General features: G+C 35.0%; 1 protein-coding gene across 1 annotated transcript in view; it reads right to left on the reverse strand.

The window, feature by feature from the left end:
- The window catches only part of LOC136833126 (G-protein coupled receptor GRL101-like), a 692174-nt gene that overhangs the window by 315917 nt on the left and 360377 nt on the right, over positions 1 to 15880 (reverse strand). The window contains exon 5 of the mRNA XM_067094785.1: positions 13773 to 13940. The gene's annotated coding sequence lies outside the window, so the exon portion shown is untranslated. The remainder of the gene's footprint in view (positions 1 to 13772; positions 13941 to 15880) is intronic.

Raw genomic sequence — 15880 nt, forward strand, 5'->3', positions numbered from 1 at the left:
TTTCTGCAAACCCCTTTTTCCTTCTGGAGGGAGTGGCGTCACAGAGACAGAGCTTTCTGGTTCCCCACCAAGTTTTTAGGGATGAAGGTGCTAGTCCATTCTCTTTCTTGGCACCAATCCACTTATCTAGTTGCGCGTAAGTGGTAGATGGTGAAAGAATGAAAGGAGTAAATATAATGGATGCTGGTGGAATGATACAAGAGGTATGACACAGAGAAAGTGAAGGGCGGAAGGCAGAGGAGTGTGTGTAAAAGAATGGGAAGGCTTGAGACATCCATGGAAGCCAATTCTCACTTATGGAAATGAAGTTTGGGTGTTGACTGCGAGGGAAAGAAACAATATGACGTTGAGATGAATTGTAATTGTGGGTATGGGGTATAAGAGGAACTGAAAGAGAGAGAAATGTGGAGAAACGAAGATATGAGAAAGATTAGTTTATGTGAAAGGACTGACCAGTGTTTTGAGATGCTCAGGGAAAAGAGGAAATAAGGCCTAGAAACTGACGGCTAAATGGAGTGGAAGCACTGCTGAGAGGGTGGGCCGTAATATCCATGAACTCTAAGGGTGCTTAAAAGATGGAGGTGAAAGGGCACAGTTTGAGTGTTTGAGTATGCGTGCGTATGTGGGGAGGAGGGGGCGGGTTAACGCGATGGCCATTTGTAATGGAATTAATCTTTTAAAATAACTTTCTTGCATTTATTTGAATGATTCTGATTAATCTTGTTACTGCACAAAGTTTGTCACTATTTTTGTTACTAGACATTATGCTGGTGATGTGTTGATCTGGATTTTAAGCACAAAAGAAGAATTCACCGGGAATAAATACAGCAGAGTCGAAACGAAGGTCGACAAATGAAAAGATTTTATGAATAAATCAAACAAAATAAGGAACCGACCCACTAGATACTTACCTTAGGAGCCATCAGATTACAAAAGAACACTTAACAAGTAAATAACCTCCAATATACATTTCAGGAAGATTCCTTTCAAATCCCGCGCCCACACCCCAAAAATTCATTAAAAGATAACGATTAACTGTTTTAATGAGAGAGAGAGAGAGAGAGAGAGAGAGAGAGAGAGAGAGAGAGAGAGAGAGAGAGAGAGAGAGGACAAATTGGCAATTTCGAAAATGGCAACCAATTTTGACAGTGGCAACAAATTTCGGCTTGAAGCCATACAGAAACACAGACAGAAGGAGAAAGAGAGGAGAGGGGAAGGAGGAGGAAATGATGGGTCATTGCTTAAAAAAAAAAAAAAGTCCAGCCAAATTTTTTGGTCAAATAGACCCTCAAGCCTTTGGATTAGAATGATTTTGGCATTTTTGGAAGAAGGTACAATTTTGCACCTTACAAGCCAATTGTGATATTGGGACCTAATTTTGACTTTGCAATAACAACATTCAAAATAATTTACACATATACAAGAAACTTGTGGAAGGCACACTAGCCAGAAAGGGCTACTCTAACTCTTCTAAGCTTTTTACATGCTTTATTTAACTTGACTTCTATGTCTGTCCATCTGTTTGGGTCAAATCTTGTAACTCAATTTTCGACCTGTTTTCTTTGCCCAATGGACTTGAAATTTTGCGTGGTTACTCAATCCCAGTGACAATACAACCTTACATGATCAGTAGGTCAGCAGTGACCTATATTGACCCTACAGTGACCTCTCCCAGTATCTCAGTGTTTGTATGAAAATCTTCGGATTTTTCATACCTTCTTTGACTCGGTAGAATAAGTTAATAACTCTACGGATTTTTCAAACCTTCTTTGGCTCGACAGGATATCATGTTTAATTTTTTAGTTACTATCGTAAATTGGTTACAATTTCTGTCAAAACTAAAAAGTATAAAATTTAAAAATTTAAAACACGCTTTCATTAAAAGGCACTCAAAAGTACAAAATAATTTTTTGAGACACCAAGATTTTCTTACAATTAATCATGTCTACAAAAATAAAAGCGTGCGCGCCAAACAAGGAAGGAAATGCTGCAAGAAAAGAAAATATATATTTTTTTTTTATTTCTGTAGCATTTCCTTCCATGTTTGGCGCCCATTAATTGTAAGAAAATACTGGTGTGTCTCAAAAAAATTATCTTGTCCTTTTAGTGCATTTTAATAAGAGCATGTTTAAAAAAAATTATATTCATTTTACAGGAAGAGCCTGAGCAAGGTCCTTGAGTTCATCCACTTTGCTTTTATTTGAGTTCTACATATTTTCATCTTCCTGTGACAGGTTGTAAAGTCTTAATGGCAACTGGTAGAACTACACTTCATAAAAAATACTGGTAGAGACAACCCAACTAAACTCATTTAGCCGAAGGTCACGAAGTCCGATATATTTACAGATTACATTTATAAACCAGTAAAACAGACTACTTATTTATGTAACGAAACCTTATGGGTACTCTGTATAGTGAAGAATTCTCTGGCTAGATAAACGCACTGGGCGTTAGTAAGATACCAGTCATGTGACGTTAGTGATGACAACCAATGGTATTCATGGTTAATTACAAACTCCAATTTACTGAAATGACTGATGAAATACGAAAAATTTAGGTACTACGAATGCTCCAGAACGGACTGTGATGTTTCTGATATACAAATTTACTAAACAATATTTATTTGTAAATAAATTGCACCATCACTGCTATGAACTGTCGACTATATCAATAAAATTTTATTGTAGGGGTACGAGTCCCTACTATAGTAGAGCTGTTAAGAGATACGGCCAATGGTGCAGGTCTCTAGCAGTCATTCTAAATGAATGGATCCATATCCATAGCTGAGGCTTTTTACATTTATCTTCTACGTTCAATGATTATTTCATTAAACTGTCACATATTCTGACACACCGGGAACGAACCCCTGTCTCCCGAGTGACAGGCCACGGTGGTTGTGGAGGACCTACCAAGGACATAAAAGAAGGTGGAACCTAAGTACTCTGTACCTGAGGAATTACCCAGGCATGCTTTTGAAGCCTAACATACCAGCGAAATTTACCCAACTTCCCGACCTGTTATGACCTCGAGGTTCGTGTCCAGTGTGAGTCAGAAATTTATTTCTGTGAAACACGTGTTCATGGGTTCATTTTATATATATTTATATATATATACATATATATATATATATATATATATATATATATATATATATATATATATATATATATATATATATATATATATTATACTTTAAATATTTTCTGTTAAAATAGAATTATATATAATAAATAGCCCATAAAAATGCCAATATAGAAAGTTGATACTATATATTTCAGAGAACAAGTGTCTCCCTCTATAGGCAGGTGATAAATGAAATAAGAATTACAGAAAAGTGGTATTTATACCAAGAGTTCCAGAGATCAGTCATTATGTCACTCAAGTTGACAGCTTGTTAATCTTCTTAATTGTTGGTTGGAGGAAGATTTTGTCTATATCTGAGTCCCAAGCTCCTTTTAAGAGGTTCATCGTATTTCTCTGTTTAATCAGTGCTGATTCTACCATCTGGCTTTTGAACCAACAATTCTGCTATAAACACACATGACAAATTCCAGTTTATTCTGTGATTATGGTTATCTACGTGGCTAAAGATAGCTGAGCTCTGTTGGCCATACCTTACTGAACATTTATGTTGTATTAATCTCTGGGGGAGTGATTAGCCTGTAAAACCGATGTAGGATGGGTCACAGTCAAGGCAAGGGATTTTGTATAATCTTGTTCCTTTGGGGACTGGCTTTTGGACATTAATTAGGGTTTTGACTAAGGTATTTGGGTACGTAAAAACAAAAGGGTTAGTTTCCAAGTGTTTCTGTCAATATCTTAACATTGTACAGGAATGGGATTTTGGTTTTATTGTTGGGTGTCTCTCTAGTTTTGTTTTGAGGGGGACGGTAGAAGATTATGTTTGCTTTATGGATTGCTTTCTCAATTATATGGTCAGGAGGTACTTTAAAGATGACATCTGCTTACAGATTAGTTCACTTTTCCTTTTCCAGGAAATCCGAGGGAGCAAATCCGTAAGGTTCTCAAGAATAAATTGCTGGCAATGCCAATCTTGATAGAAATGTCATAATAACTAAAATAGTGAATGCATGAAAGTGAAAATGTTGGTTTTATGTATACAGTAAATTTGTACTCTGTCATGTCTCTGATTATTAAAACATCAGGAAAAGGAATTTTGTTGTCTGTTTCCCATTCAACTTTGAATTTGGTGCGGGGAACTAATGCATTTAATTTTGAAAGAAATTTGTTGAAATTGCCCCACCTCTCATCCCAAAATGTTAGGATATCATCCACATATCTTCCACAGCATGTCTTTAGGTTTTATTGCATTTATTATTACAGTTTCAAAATATTCCAGGTATAAGATGGTTAAAACAGGACTTAAACGGCTGCCCATGCTGCACCCGAATTTTTGTTTATAGAATGACTCCCTGAATGAAAAGGCATTGTTTGATACACATGATTCGGTAGATCGCAGTGGCGATTACCTTCTAACTTAACTTTCTCTACAGTTTTTTGGTTGCTAATTATGGATTTACCTTCAATTTTTGTCGCACAATTGTAATTAGCCTGTAATTAACCACAGAACTTCTTCCAACAAGGTAGGGGACCTGATGGGAAAGCGGGGTTATGGGTGGGGTATACCACGGGACAGGTGATTTGCTCCCTCCATTCAACAAGCTAGGGGACCCGATGGGAATGTGGGGTTATGGGTGGGGTGTTACTACCCTACAATTTGGGTGACCCCCAGGGAAAGCAGGGTTATGGGTGGGGTAGACCACGAGTAATGAGAAAACACCCAAACTTTACTGTTTATGGCACTACAGAGATGAAAACCTCACAAACAAACATAGAAACAACAAGACGACAAAGGTAGCCATTACAAAGACAAAAACTTTCACTACTACTGCTATTTCGAATGCTGCCACGCATGCGCAATCTTATAGGGGAGCTTTTGGTACACAGGCTGACTCCTTACTGAGGAAAAAGGGGGCTGGGGGAATAATGTTCGTTTCCGATCCTTCTAAAGTTTCAATTTGCGGCAAAATACATTTAAACCCCCAGGTGCCAGTACTAAACACGGTGAAATACATTTGATCTCCCAGGTCCCAGTACGAAACACAGCGAAAGGGGTTTCAGGAGGAATTGTGAAGATTCTCCCGTCGTTGGAGTGGGTAGTGGGGGGGATAATGTTAGTTTCCGGTCCTTCCAAAGTTTCAATTTACAGCAAAATACATTTAAACCCCCAGGTGCCAGTACTAAACACGGCGAAATACATTTGATCCCCCAGGTGCCAGTACTAAACACAGCGAAAGGGGTTTCAGGAGGAATTGAGAAGTTTCTCCCGTTGTTGGAGGGGGTGTGGGGGGTATTCATATGCGATCCTCACAGGCGTTTCCAACTATTGCACCTCCCTGTTTGCGTTGGAACGGTTCATAAGCATTTCATTTCAGTACACTGGCTGATTCCTTGCTGCACACTCCTTTGAACCTAAAACACGCCACCTTTGGCTGTTACCTGTGAAAATTCTTATGTCAACTGCCGGGAAATTAACGTATACTTTTACGACAATTACGAGATGTTAATTTACCTGCGTCAAAATCACGGCCTTTTAGAAAAAAAGAGCAAATTTTAGCCCCGGTGCTTAGTGAGTGCAGTCTCGGAGTCCCTAAGGTAAGTTTCTTAGGGCTTCTTTTCTTAGTGTACCGAACTGTGTTTTTTTTTTCATATTATTTTATGAATTCGGAACATTTCCGTGCCTGGTTTTACCTTGGAAATTGTTTATTTTTTTCTATACTTTTAGGGCTGCTGGTAAAGGAGTTGAAGTTTTGTTTTTTCGGTCACATGTTCTTTGTTGAGTAGAATTAAGGGGCAAATAATAGTTGGCCAATAATAAACAAACTCACCCCCATTATCAGCAGCCCTAAAAGTGTAGAAAAAAACAGTTTCCATGGTAAAAACAGGTGTGGAGATAATACTTAGAATTACCTATAATTCAACTAACTTTATTATTTTATCTAGGGTTAGTGGGAAATTGAATTGACTATAGAGTTCAGGCCAGAGGCCAAGCATTAAGACCTATGAGGTCATTCAGCGCTGGAAAGGAAATTGAGAGTAGGTAGGTCTGGAAGGTGTAACAGGAGGAAAATCTCGCAGTTGTACTATGAAATATTTGTTAAGAGAGGGTGGGTAGCAAGATGGAAGAAAGATAATATGAATGGAGGTACAGTAAAAGGAATGAAATGGTTGCAGCTATGGGCCAAAGAGATGCTGTAAAGAACCTTTAGTAATGTCTACAGTACACCACATGAGGTGCAACTAACAGCACTACCCGTTTACACGGGCTAGTGGGAAATGATCGACAGCAATAACCCCCTACGGGGGCTAGTGGGAAACAAGTAGGTTAGATTTATGAAGGTACCCTGACCATACAAACCCTTCACTAATCCAATCCATGTGACCAGGTCAGTCAGCGCCCACTCCCAGAAAGATTGTCAAAAAGACCATAGGAAAGGATTAGAGCTTCTGGAAATAAATGAACTCCTCTTCATTAATATTACTAGTAGGCTACTAGTGGGACGGTCACTGTTACTAGTGGGACAGATACTGCTACTAGTGGGACAGTTACTGCTACTAGTAGGGCAGTTAATGCTACTAGTAGGATAGTTACTGCTACTAGTGGGACAGTCACTGGTACTAGTAGGGCAGTTAATGCTACTATTAGGACAGATACTGCTACTAGTGGCATGGTTACTGCTATAGTAGGGTAGAAACTGCTTACTAGTGGGCCAGTTACTGCTACAAGTAGGGCAGTTAATGCTACTAGTAGGACAGTCACTGCTACCAGTGGGGCTGTTACTGCTACTAGTAAGGCATTTAATGCTATTAGTGGGACACATACTGCTACTAGTGGGACTATTACTGCTACTAGTAGGGCAGATATTGATACTAGGTGGGGCAGTTACTGCTACCAGTAGGACAGTTATTATTACAAGTAGGACAGTGACTGCTACTACTGGGGCAGTTACTGCTACTAGTGGGCTAGTTAATGCTACTAGTGGGACAATTACTGCTACTATTAAGGCAGTTAACACTACTAGTGGGACAGATACTGCTACTAGTGTGACAGTTACTGCTGCTAGTAGGACAGGTATTGCTACTAATAGGACAGTTACTGCTACTAGTGGGCAGTTGCTACTACTAGCGGGAGAGTTACTGTTACTAGTAGGGCAGTTAATGCTACTAGTAGGACAGCTGCTTTTTCTATTGACTATAACGACTCTTTTTACTTTTACTATTATTACGTAGATTAATCAGACACAAAGGTAAAAATTCTGAGGTCAGAGCGATAGCCACTTCTAGGATAGCTACTAGAGGTACTGCTAACCCAAAATGAGACCACTGATAAATATTTTTCCTTTTTATACATCTAACAGGTGAAAAAGTACGCCCTAGGTGCAGAGCTTTAGAAAATCGAATACCATATAATCACAAAGTCTTAACCATCATCCAAGGGGTGAACTAGATTTCCTTTAATTTTCAATCTAATTAAATACTGCGCTGTGATCTTTGGTTCACCAGTTAGAGCATCAATGCATGTTTCACAAAGCAAAGATTTATTTAATTTGTACACAATTAACCCAGCTATATACGCAACAATAATGTTGGGGCGCAGTGACAGCTAGCGAGAACCAGGAACACACGTGTAATCATCTTCATTCGGTTCACATGCAGGCAATGCATTACAATTGTTAACCATTAACCTATTCCAACCCGAAGAAGCATTTATTGCCAGTACAGATGAATTTGCAAAATTACTAGAATATTTTAATATAGGCACCGACTCAAGTGGAATGCAGTTTCCATTAAGAACATCCAGGATATTGTGAATCAAAATTTTTTTATATGCTGCAGAAAACTGGCGAGAAGTAGGCTTATTGTTGCAAACCCCCATACTTCTAATTTTTGCCACTTCTAATTTTGCCAAAAAGCTTAATATGATCTTGAATCATTTTATATGTCATTAAGAAATCAAATTTTGGGTCGTCACAACCTATTGAATTATTATATAAAATGTTCATCTTTCGGAAAACTGCAAGGCGAACAAAAATTATTTACAAATTATCCGTTGTCAGTGCTGAGGATAGCTATCAGTTGTGTGATCAAGTCAATAAGAAACAAAATTCTTGATATTTAAAAAATATGGCAAATCCTAATTATTTCAAATACTAATAATAACATTCCTAACATAATTTCAGGTCATTAGTACTCACCGATGAAAGGTAAGAAGAATTTGTAGTCTTGGTAAATCTTTGTGTACATCAATAAGCAGCACAAGCAGAGTAACCGGCATTTTTATGAGGAGTAAATACAAGTGACCCGCACAACTTCTCACAATAAAGTCCTGATACTAACTGAGTCACGAACGGTGACAAATAAATGAGATCCTATCAATCCGGGAAGTAAGAAATGTCAAAAAGATTGTCAAATTTGACTTCACTTAATCCAGGTCAGGGCATCTCCATAAATCTAACCTCCTTAAGAGAGAAATGTTCTGAATAGGGGGTTAATTTTTCTCTCAAAAACTGTAGAAGGTCCAGTATTGGTACTTTTGTGAATTGGGAATCTACATCTAAGCATAAAAGATTTATGTCGTGAAGTGGTATATATGCTTCTTTGAATTTGTGACAGAAATCTTCAGAATGTTTAATGTGACTGGGAACACATTTTCTCCCAGTCACATTAAATATTCTGAAGATTTCTGTCACAAATTCAAAGAAGCACATATACCACTTCACAACATGAAACTTTTAAGCTCAGATGTAGATTTCCAATTCACAAAAGGACGTTCTACAGTTTTTGAGAGAAAAACTAGCCCTGTGTTCAGTGTTCAGATCATTTCCCACTAGCCCTAGATGAAATAATAAAGTTAGGTGAATTATATGTATCAAACAACGTCTTTTCATTGGGGGAGTCATTCTACAAACAAAAATTTGGGTGCAGCATTGGCAGCCCTTTTAGTCCTGTTTTAACCATCTTATACCTGGAATATTTTGAAACTGTAATGAGAATGCAATAAAATCTAAAGACATCCTGTGGATGAGATATGTAGATGATATGCTAATATTTTGGGATGATAGGTGGGGCAATTTCAACAAATTTCTTTCAAAATTAAATGCATTAGTTCCCCGCATCAAATTCAAAGTTGAATGGGAAAAAGACAACAAAATTCCTTTTCCTGATGTTTTAATACTTAGACACACGACAGAACACAAATTTACCGTACACAGAAAACCAACATTTTCACTTTCATACATTCACTATTTTTTTTCTACCAAGACTGGCATAGCCAGCAATTTATTCTTAAGAGCCTTACAGATTTGCCCCCCGTATTCCATGGAAAATGAAAAAAGAACTAATCCATAAGCGGTTGTCATCTTTAAAGTACCCTGACCATATAAATGAGAAAACAATCCATAAAGCAAACATAATCTTCTACCATCCCCCTCAAAACAAGACTAGAGAGACGCCCAACAATAAAATCAAAATCCCACAACTGGGCAGTATTAACACGTTGACACAGAAACTTGGAAACTCTAATCCTTTTGCTTTTACCTACACAAATACTTTAGCCAAATCCCTAATTAACGTCCAACAAAAGTCAGTCCCCAAAGACACAGGAATATACAAAATCCCTTGCCTCGATTGTTAACAATTTTACATCCGTTTTACAGGTAAATCATTCCCCCAGAGATTAATACAACATAAATGGTCAGTAAGGTACGGCCAACAGAGCTCAGATATTTTTAACCACATAAATAAACATGTTCATAGAATAAACTGGAATTTGTCAAGTATAATTTATAGCAGAATTGTTGGTTCAAAAGCCAGATGGTAGAATCAGCACTGACTAAACAAAGAAATATGATGAACCTCTCAAAAGGAGCTCGAGACTCAGATATTATAGACAAAAACTTCCTCCAATCAGCTATTACGAAAATTAAGAAGCTGTCAACTAGATTGATGTAATGGCTGATCTCTGGAACACTTGGTATAAATACTGCGTCTCCGTAACTCTTATTTCATTTATCACCTGCCTGTAGAGGAAGACAGTTGTTCTCTGAAATATAAACCACTGACTTTCTACTTTTTGACATTTTTATGGGCTATTTTTATTTTATATATATTTATATACATATATATATATATATATATATATATATATATATATATATATATATATATATATATATATATATATATATATATATATATATATATATATATATATATATATATATATATATATATATATATATATATATATTATATCTTCTTTCTTTTTCTTTTAATTTATTTTTGTATGGGGTAAGTACGATGCCTTCTTTGAAGGACTTTTGATTTGGCTTTGGTAGACCTATATACATCGCTTAGACCCCATACATATATATCATACGCCCTTTCTAGTTATATATGAGATTTGTTATGTTTTTATAGTGGCTTTGTTTTGTGTATATATTTAGTATATTTGCTTTTATATATATATATATATATATATATATGTATATATATACATATATATATATATATATATATATATATATATATATATATATATATATATATATATATATATATATATATATATATATATATATATATATATAATATATATATATATATATATATATATATATATATATATATATATATATATATATATATATATATATATATATATACCCTCTTCCATTCTAAAATAAATAAATACCTGTTAATAAAATATACTACCCAACTCAACTGAAGGAGTCAGAGGGTATTTTTCCAGCCAAAGTTGGCAGGAAATGCCCTGGTGCCTCTCTCCCCTACTGCTGCATTTTTCTCATTGTTTCGCCACTCCCTAAGCCTTCATCCGAATCTCTATTTTCGTTCTTATACTGGCCACGAAATTCCTCTCTTTCCAGATAATACTAGTAAAGATGACACTGAACTGACCACCAGCTAGTCACGTGACTCAAGATGGGTCAGAGAATGCCCTAGGAAGGAAGCTCGGTGCCAGAAGCTGGCGTAGAGCTACACAGCCAACATCGCTATTTTAGAGAAAGTGAATTGCCCTGGGAGATGTCTTCCCCTAACCTGCCTGATACGCTAACAGGCATCAACTGCAGTGAAGGCAATCATAAGTGCTATCTGGGGCTCAGCCTTACTCTGGAACTACAGGAGTAGATCTTATGTCAAACGGGTATGTCTGGATAGGGGATGGATTTTTGCCGAGTCTAATTTCTATAATTCTCTTGTCTTTCAGTTTCAAGTTTTCCTTCCTCGGGAATTCTTTTACTATTGGCAATCAGTGATTAAATGTCCATTTGCTTCGTGAGTTACCTTTGCTGAATTTAATAAGTGAATTTAAGAGACTTAATAAGTGAATTAAGTGCATCCTCCAGCCTTGTCAGGCCTGCATGTTAATTTTAATAATCAATGAAGTTCTCTCTGCCTTTCAGGAGACGCTCTTTCACATGTGCAATCGATCTGCCTTTGCATCCCTGTTACAAGTTCACCAATTTGGTACTTTGAAGTTCTGTTGCTTATCCATATATAACTGTGCATCCTCAGATAATTGTGCTTATTTTAGGATACCATTTCTTGCAACCCATTCCTAGCTGGATCTAATTTTCCCTTGTCATTTTACCTATAATTAATTATGTTTTCCCCTGTAATTTATCATTAATGAATTGTGAGTCAGCATGTAAATTACTTTTGTTTAATTCTGACTTATTCTCTGTGTAAATAAACCCTTAGAATTGATTCCTCTGGGTCTCACTGACAACCTTCTATTTCTTGTTTTATCTTGCAAATTACAAGCAGTGGTACACTTAGTCTCAAGGCCAGATAAGATCATAATATTATTATTATTATTCCCCAGCTCGTATTTGTAACAAGTAAATGAACAAAGTCTTAGGCTGGAGGAGGCACTTAATTCACTTATCAAGTCACTTAAATTCATTTATTAAATTCAGAAAAGATGACTCATGAAGCAAAAGGACATTTAATCACTGATTGCCAATGGTAAAATAACATATATAAAATTCCATGTTTGGACTGCCCCTCTTTGTATATTGGCCAATCAAGCAAGGATTTAGATGTATGGATTAAGCAGCATAAGTATTCTGTCAAAATTGGGCAAACATCCAGTGCTATATTCATTCATTTACGTGAAAACTCTCACAGGATAAATTGGACTGAAAGTTCAGTGATTGCCAGATCGAAAGATTTCTCTTCATGAAATCTTTTAGAATCTGCTGTTATACAGCTTACTTCCAGTTGTTATTTTAATCTTAGCCCTGGCATGTATTTTTTGGACCCCTGTATAAGTAAAATGTTCAAGAATGACCTAAAAGATAAAATCACTGACTTAATTAAAAATTAGTTACCTTATATATATTTTCTATGTATTCATATGTTTAATATATATATTTTTTTGTAAAAATGTTCACCTTGTAAAAATTTTTATTGTTTATCAAAATGATAATTACTGAGTTGTACTTTTATAACCTTTTTTGGTGGTCAGTCACCTTCCTTGTATAATCTTTTAATTGCCCTGTCCTTGCTTTTGAGCTGTTGAGCCTAATCCATTGTAAAATCTCTTAAATATCAACCCTGTTTTGGTAGGTTTGCTAATTCTTCGATTGTGTTGGATTCCAGGTACATATTTTTTCCTTTGTAATACCCACCTGTCATTTATATGAGCTTTCTTTGTAAACTTATTTTATATTTCTTCAGTCTGCCAAGTAAAGGACTGTAAGTCGAAAGGCCTTGCAGCACTCCTTTGTTTCTCTTTCCTTCGTGGATTTTGTCTTTATTTATATACCCATCACGTTCCATATTTTCGAGATTCAGTTTTACACACACACACACACACACATATGTATATGTATATATATATATACATACATTATGCATGTGTATAAAAATCTCTATTTATACTGTATATATATATATATATATATATATATATATATATATATATATATATATATATATATATATATATATATATATATATATATATATATATATATATATATATATATATATATATATATATATATATATATATATATATATAAAATCAGTCAGAAGTTAACAGACAAAATTGACAGGGAAGACTTTCCGGGCTTCTTTGATTTTTGGTATCATGTGGACCATACTCTGATCTAAGTAAAACATGTCCTAAATTTGTGTTTGTATTAGAAGTCTTCGTTTTCCAATTATACCCATTAGATTTCATGTTAACCAATTCTCCCCAACCGCCTCAATGTCAGAAACCAACATTTGTATATACAAAGAAGTTAAGAAAAAGCAAAAAAAAAAAAAATGTAGATGTATGAAATTGGGCACTTCAGAGCTTCCTTTTGATAAGAACGAATTAAAAAGAAAGTCATATGTCCTGCTATTCACGTCTGACACATTTTAATATTTCATTGAATTTAAGAAGATCTGTTTTCTAACTATAAAAAAATTCCATCCAAAAAAATTGACCTTTTCAACAGAGACGGTATCCAATATCACACAGAGGTTTCAGATTCCGAAACAAACTGTCAAGTATTTTTCTGAGAAATTCTTTTCAATTACGTTAATAAGATTTGTATAAAAGCTACTGTACCTATAAATTCCGTATCATGGTGGTATTTCGACAAATATCACATAAAAAATGGAGTAAAAAAAAAAAAAATCTGAAAACCTGAAAACCTTCAGTCGCATCCACTTACAGCATCCTTCCTCATCTTCGCCACTGAGACAATCGGCTTGTCGGTTGCAGACAACTTCCGCTGGCAGACAGCGTCCGTCGCCGCACTGGAACCACTCACCCAAATGGTCTCCCGGGGCGGGGTTTTTGTTGCTGCCTTTCCCTGCTGCACAGTGCCCCGTGGTGTTACCTGTTACGGGGAGGGAAGAGAGAAAGAGAAATCGCTCGTCACTTGAAACTCAAGGAAATTGATCGATCTCAGTAGGACAACTGAACTGATAAGAGCTTCTTATTCTACGTGTATGTACCACAGCCCGTGCTCATGAAAGGGATCTTATGCAGTGAGAAGAAAAAGAATTCGTAATGGAAGAAAGTATAGTAAGAAAGAAAACACACACATACATGCATACAAACATATTTGTGTAACTGTATGTATATATACACATACATACATACATACAAACATACATACATGTATATATATATATATATATATATATATATATATATATGTATGTATATATATATATATACATACATATATATATATATATATATATATATATATATATATATATATATATATATATATATATAATACAGTCATGAAGTGTTCCAAGTACCTGGTTATTACACAACTAATCACAGAATTCAAAAATTTACCTCACTTCAGCCAGATTTCATAACAATGAAATTACAACTGAGTAATCTAAAGGCAACAGTGATCCCTTAGAAAGCTTACTAATCACGTGAGAAATCAGACTAAATTTATCAAGACAAGTGTGAGGTATCAACATTTAAACAAGAAATATACTAAAGTAAAGGGCATCACAATTAATCCTATCACTGCTGGTTAATAAATGAAACATTATTGTAAAAACTTTAAATGCATAATTTATTTTTATATTCAAAATTTATAATCAGAATTCACAATCTCACTTTTAAAGAAAAAATTTACTATTACTTGAAAACAACACAAAATTTAATTAATTCTTGAATTAAATTATTAAACAAAACTAAATCACAAAAACTTTAATTTATCAAGAAATTAAATAATCAATTAGAATTTAAACTATTGAGAAATACTTAAGATTTGAAAAGAAAATCTAAGTAAACTAAAATTAAGTAGAGTGTGCAATGTTAAATTATTAAGGAACACGTAAGATACTAAGTAAAAAAATGTTAAATCACCACTATATGAAATGTGAAAAACTAAGAGATCGTAAATATACAGAATATGGCAAAGCGTTCAATTCACAAAGAACTGAACAAATAATGAGAAAAGAATCAAACAATTCAAGTGACATTAAGTACAGGCTATTACACAAGACATAAAATGAAAATATGTAAACCAACTTGAAATGTATAAATGTAAATTCCCTAGTTTTTTTAGTCATGACTTAAACTGTAAAAATATTACAATACCTGTAAACTGCAGTTATGGCCGTTAACAAAAATTACCTCAATTGTTGTGGTGCCATGAAACATTCACACTTCTTATACAAAAACAGGCTCCAGGTTTCACAAGAAAACTTTAACAAACACTAAAGATTGACCAGTACAAAATCTTTACTTTTACGTTATGAGTTTAAAACTGCTTGTTACACACACACACATATATATATATATATATATATATATATATATATATATATATATATATATATATATATATATATATATATATATATATATAGAGAGAGAGAGAGAGAGAGAGAGAGAGAGAGAGAGAGAGAGAGAGAGAGAGAGAGAGAGATTACAATTAGTGTAACAAGCACGGTATCCGGTCTTGTAATGAAATGAATCCTATCTCCAATCAAAGAGCAAAACTTTCTGGAACATTCTAGAAAAGAAATATGACGTCACTTCCTGTCACATGAGACCCGATCAGAACAATGCAATCTTAAACATGATACAGTTGCCATGTGCTTTAGTGCAATAACTCGTTCGTATTTCTGAAAAAGGCACACGTGACTATTAAGAGAAAATCGCATATGACAAAGCTTTTAACGAAATCTTAACGCGATCAATACCGACTGCAGCTGGCTAATTATAATTGGCATGTTTATCAAAAAGACGTAGACCCAAAGTTGGTTTTCAGAACGGAGCAGCCTATTGTTATCTTGACCT

Source organism: Macrobrachium rosenbergii, chromosome 51 (assembly GCF_040412425.1).
Source record: "Macrobrachium rosenbergii isolate ZJJX-2024 chromosome 51, ASM4041242v1, whole genome shotgun sequence".
In the NCBI taxonomy this organism is placed as follows: Eukaryota; Metazoa; Arthropoda; class Malacostraca; order Decapoda; family Palaemonidae; genus Macrobrachium; species Macrobrachium rosenbergii.